Here is a 5620-nt window from a genome sequence, read left to right as displayed (position 1 = left end):
CTGGGATGGCACCAGAACTGCTCCTCTGGGAGTCCCTGGCACGGCACCGGCCGGGCCCCCACCAGGACAAGGCGCTGGCACCGGGAATGGCTCTCCCTGATGCCACCAAAACCTCTGCGGGTGCCAACCCCTCTGCCGGCGCTGCTGGACGGGCACCGCAGAAATGACGATGAGTTTTACAGGGGACGGGCTGTAACACCCCAAGGGGATTCCATTCCGTGGGGTGTCTCCCTAAAACATTGTCCCATTCCTGGCTCCCAGTGCCAGGGCGGGCGGTGCCGTATCCAAGAGCGAGCGCCAGGATCGGCGGTGCCCACAGGGCCGTGCCCATGGAGATTTGCCTTCTCGGGGCCACCAGCCCTCACAGCACACTGCAAGAATGGGAACAAGCATCGTCCTTGCCTTTCAGGTGGGAATAATGGGAAAAGGAGGCTGTTAGGGAAGGGATTTACCCCGGACGCCACCAGGAATTAGGATCTGGGTTGTGGGACTGCCCTGGAATGGGGACAGCACCTGCCTGGGGGCTGCCACCCCAAACCCAGCACGCTCTCACCTCCCAGACCCCCAGTCAGGAGCCCCTAAACCCAGTTTGGGGGTGCAAAGCGGGGTGGGGAGGGCTGAGCTGGGCCGCCCGGCTCGGGGGGCAGCAATTACATAACAAACAAAGCCCGGCTCAAGCTGCGAATTAATCAAACGGCTGAAAATAAAACCTTCCTCTCAGGAACTTCAAACAAAAGAAATGAAAACAACAAGGCCGGCTGGGTAATGAAAAGCCAGGGCTGTGAATAGGGGACAAAAGGAAGTGGAACAATGGGGTGTTGGACAAAAGCAATAAAGTAAAGGGAAGTGTGACAGCTCCACAGTAGGGCACTGTGCTCGCCAGCCTTTCTGATCTTAGCGGGGCTTTTTTTAATCTCGGTTCCCTCGCCCTCCGCCGAACAAACCCGCCGGGTTTCCTCCCGGCCCCGCATCGCCCGGGGGCTGCCGCATCCTGCGGCGCCCCTTCCTGCCCCGGCTCACCTTGGCCGGGGCCACCCGGCCCCCAAAATCCATCGCCGGGAAGGAGCGGACATGCTTGGAAGCTCCAGCAAGGGTTGGCCTCACAGGGATGTGCTACAGGTGGGGAAACTGAGGCAGGAACGCGCAGCACGGCAGCGCTTCGCCACCTCAGCCCCTCAGGTGTGGGTGAAACCCCCTTTTCCCAGCTTTTTTTGTGTTAATCCAGGGAAAAACCCAGGGTTGGTGGGTTGGGGGTGCTGCCCAAGGCAACAACAGCAGCACCGAGCGATGCCTTTGGTTTGAGACGGGCACAAAATCCCATCGCGCCCCTCCCGCGGGTCCCGTTCCCATCGCGCTTCACCTCCCGGTGCCGCTGGAAGCTCCCTTTTCGAACGGGCCCGGCCCTGTAATGGGGCCGCGTTTGAACGAGGCCTCATTGAGGGTTTATTATCTGCTCTGCCGAGCAAACAGGGAAAAAAAGGGAAAAAAGGGGGAAACGCGCTGTTATCCCGTTCCAGGCGGGTCTCAGGTGTGGGCTCCGGGGCTGCCTGGGGCACACAATGGGCATGGAACAATCGCCCTGGCACCGGCAGCGAAAGGGATCTTCTTGGCCTTTAATGTTCCCCATTTAACCCGGGGTGGGGAGGAAGGGAGGGAATGGGGTTGGGATGCGAAGTGCCAGCCCCGAGGATGGAAACAGATCCCGAATCCTCATGGGATGCTCCCTCCCCTCGCAGCGTTTTGGGGGCTCATCCCACAAGCAGCAAAGCCCCGAAATTCCCATATTTCACCTTGCCTCCCATTCCCAGCCCAGCAATTCCAAGATTTTCGGGATGGCGGCAGAATTTTTTTCCTGGTTCGTACCCACGAACAGCACGTCCTGCAATTCTCCCGGTGGCCGTGCCACCCTTCCTGCCCGTCAGCCAGGCCTGATCCTATCGGCCCTGGTTGTGCGGAGCAGAACGGCTCCAGGCACCGGGAAAGGGGGATGAGGTGCCAGAAAACCCCCACCCTGCCCAGCACCGGTTTGGGGATCCGAGAGATGCCAAAATCCCGGCACTGCAGCAGCTTGGGATCTGAGAAATGCCAAAATCCCGGCACTGCAGGAGCTTGGGATCCAAGAAATGCCAAAATCCTGGCACTGCAGCAGCTTGGGATCTGAGAGATGTTGAGATCCCAGCCTTGCAGGAATTTGGGATCCGAGAGACACAAAGCTCCTGGCACTGCAGGAGTTTGGGAATCCAAGAGGCAACAAGATTGCAGAACTGCAGGAGCTTGGGGATCCAAGAGATGCCAAGATCCTGGCACAGCAGGAATTTGGGGATCCAAGAAATGCCAGGATCCCGGCACTGCAGGAGCTTGAGGATCCAAGAGATGAGATCCCAACAGAACAGGAGCCTGGGGATCCAGGAGGTGCTGAGATCCCTCACCCTGTGTCACATCACTCCTGCTCCAGGGTTCATCCTGCCCCTCGATTTGGGGACAATCCCACCCCAGGGACAGCAAAGGGACATTTGGTCAGCTGCTGGGCAAGCTGGGCTGCCCAGATTTTTGGGATGACCCTCCCCTGTCCTGCCCATCAGGTTGTCCCAGCTCTTGGGAGCTTTGCTCTCCTCCCTCCCAATCTCTCCATCCATGGCTCTTCCCTTCAGGAGCCCAACGTGCTGCCCAATCATCCCAAAACCCCCACAGCCTCATCCCGCCACCACAACCCAGGAAATCGGGGAAATCAGGGAAAAATCCACAGAGGAAACACCAGAGGAGCAACGACGGCCCCACCACCGGCACGAGCAGCGGCCCCGACACCCCCGGGAGAGGGCAGAGGAAAAAATAGACACACACGGACATTTTCCTCTTCCAGGCAGAACCTGAGGAATCCCGGCCGGCTACCGGGACAGACAATAGCCCATCTCCTGCCAGAGGAGTGGGGCCACTTTCCTGCCAGACTTGGAATGTCCTTTCGGAGCCGCTTCCAAGCGTTTCCGCTCCGGGTGTCTTCCAAGAGAAAAGAATGGATGTTTGCTCCACCGTGCCAGGGCAGGGATGGCCAGGGGTGGCCGATGTCCCTGGTTGGGGGAAGTTCTTGGGGCTGCCGTCCCTTCCCTGGGGATCCAGAGCATCCCGGGATGAGGGGTCATTCCCTGGGAATAGCAGGTGGCCGTGGGGGAGGTGGAATGTGCCGTCCATCCATGGGAGCGGGAAAACGCATGGATGAGGAAATGCAAGACTTCAGGGTTTGCTGGTTGGGAAAAATTCTCTCTTTTAACCCCAAAAAGCAAGGGGATGAGCGTTTTCAGCCCCAGAAACGGCACCGCTGCCACACCAGAGCCACAGCTCCGCGTGTCAGCGCTCGCAGCACGTGTCCCCTGCGGGGCTCTGTGCCCACCCCGCTGCCCCACAAAGCGGCAGCGGAAACGCTCCAAATTCGGGCTCTGCCCAATCCTCGGCCGCCCCCGCGTTCTCGACACCTCACCTGCACTCGACAGCGGAAAAACCCAAAGCTCCCCTGCCCGGAGAGCTCGGGGCGCCGGAAAAGCTGCAAAATCCGCGCTGAGATGGGAGATCTGTGGTGGGCACGGAGGATTTGGGGAGGGGGATGCTCCAAGGGGCAGCGGGAGCACGAGGGGACAGGATGGGAATTGCCTGGAGTGTCCTTCCCAGCGGTACCCAATGGAAAATCAGCATCCCAAAGAGACCCCGCAGATCCCAAATGCCCCTTTCCATCCTGCCAAGACCTTTGGGGTGAGCAGGAACTGGCATTTCCCACTCCCCACCCAAACCAGCCGGGCCTTTGTCCATCCTCCATCCACCCTCAGTTCCCTGCAGGCCACTTCTCCTTCCCCGAAGGCCAAACGGCCTCTGGAAACATCCGGAAACGTCCCCATGGGGTCAGGGCACAGCGGTGACGCTCCGGTGACAGCACCGGCATCACGGAAACTCCCGGGAACGGCCGGCACAGGAAGGAGCCGGGGTCACCCCTCTGCTTGTGCCACCCCCACTTCCAGCAGGGACCCTCTCCAGGGGTGTGGGACCCCCATCCTGGTGTCCCCGTGGGGGGGATGTCCCCTCCTCACCCCGGGAATTGTCTCAGCACTGCCACGTTATGGGGTTTTTTGAGGGGGGAAAACATCAATTTTCCATCTTTGAAGATGGAAAGGAGCAATCCAGCTCTCCAGAGCGCCCATGGAGGATTGAATCCTGACGAAATGACACCCATTTTTACAGATTCTATCCCAAAAAACCCAGCCTACCTCTTCCAGAGGCCTCCAGGCTGTATCCAGGATTATTAATGAGATGTGTCTCTCCCTGAAGAACTCCAGCAGAGTTTTGGGGGCGAATCCAATCAATCCCACTCTCCAAAACTTGAGGAGAGAGGGAAAATAACAAGGATTCATCCCTAAACTCGCTCAAACGCAAGGCAAGGGAGGAGAAGAGGAATTCCCAGGTTGGGCCAAGGGGAAGAGGAGGATCTGGGAGGCTTCATGGGATGCTCCATGTTCTCCATCAGGGATGTTTTCCATCCCCTATAAATCCCAGGAGACCCTGGTGTCCCAGGAAATGGGACGAGGACTAAACTACAGCAGATCCATCTCTGCCCTCAGCGGCTCCGCTCCTGCTTTTCCCACGGGATTATCCCTCTCTCCTGGCCAAATCCAACTCACCCTCTTGGCCTCCCTGTGGCCAGAGGCACCGGCAGGATCCCAGTGGGATGCTCCAGGTGGGCGGGAATGGGAAAACAAAGCCTCCCAACAAAGCCTGATAAGGATGAACCAGCCCCACGCGTTCCCCGTGGGCACAGGGATCGGTTGGATTCATGCCCCACACATTCCCAGGGATCCATTGGATTCATCCCGGAGCTCTGGGACACATCCCAGTGTCCCTTCAGATGGAGAATTTCCAGCTTCCCGCTCCCTCTGCTTTCCCGGTATTCCAAGGGGATTCATCCTTTAGGATCCCTTGACTTCTCCCTGCCCTAAAAACAGCCAAGATTTCCCTTCCCAACCCCAAATCCAGGGATTCTGCCTCCCGCGAGCCTGTGTGACAAAACCCAGCCGGGAGGTTCATAATTATCCAAATAAACCCAAATCCCTGGAAGCAGCCGGATCCTTCCCTGGGCGTCCCCTGGCCCAGGGCCACCCTTTTCACAGCCACGACCCAAACACATTTTTCCTTCTGCCGTAGGGAGGGTTTGAAACACGGGAGGGAGGGGGGCGGAAAAAAATCCGCCTGAACCTCAGGTGGAACTTCCTGGCCGTGGGATTTATGAGCCGGGGAATGATCTCATCAGGGAAGCGGAGGAAACTCCGCGGCGCTGGAATTATTTCCAACCCTGCAAAGTTCCCCCCCCTGTCCCAGGCATGGGAACAATCCCAGGACAAGCCACGGGACCAGCACTGGTCATTCCCGTTTCCTGGCCTCCAGACCCGCCAGGATGGTCTGAGCTGGTTCTTGCACTCAAAGGGATAAATCCGTAAGGAAAAGGTTCCTTGAAGCACCTCCGGGTTTACGTCCAGGGAATTTTATGGGGCTGATAGGATCTTTAGGAAAAGGGGATGCTCAGGAGAGGGAAACCAGGGGCAGGGATGGTGGGGAGAAGTGTGAAAGCACAAATTCCCCTTCC

The 5620-nt window shown here is 58.5% G+C and overlaps 1 protein-coding gene across 5 annotated transcripts in view; it reads right to left on the bottom strand.

Moving 5' to 3' along the window:
* Positions 1 to 5308, bottom strand: part of SOX13 (SRY-box transcription factor 13) — a 13990-nt gene extending 8682 nt beyond the window's left edge. For 2 of the 5 annotated variants that reach the window (XR_006013700.1, XM_042013734.1), the window contains exon 1: positions 1 to 3295. This exon is cut by the window's left edge and continues 992 nt beyond it. The gene's annotated coding sequence lies outside the window, so the exon portion shown is untranslated. The other 3 variants (XM_042013733.1, XM_042013736.1, XM_042013735.1) reach the window with 3 other exon arrangements.
* Between the last annotated feature and the right edge of the window lie 312 nt (positions 5309 to 5620).

This window comes from Corvus kubaryi, unplaced genomic scaffold (genome assembly GCF_017639235.1).
Source record: "Corvus kubaryi isolate FWS band 111438036 unplaced genomic scaffold, C.kubaryi_AGA036_p1.0 split1-37355, whole genome shotgun sequence".
NCBI lineage: Eukaryota > Metazoa > Chordata > Aves > Passeriformes > Corvidae > Corvus > Corvus kubaryi.
The sequence above is the reverse complement of the archived record's forward strand: the minus strand, read 5'-3'. Positions and strand labels throughout refer to the sequence as shown.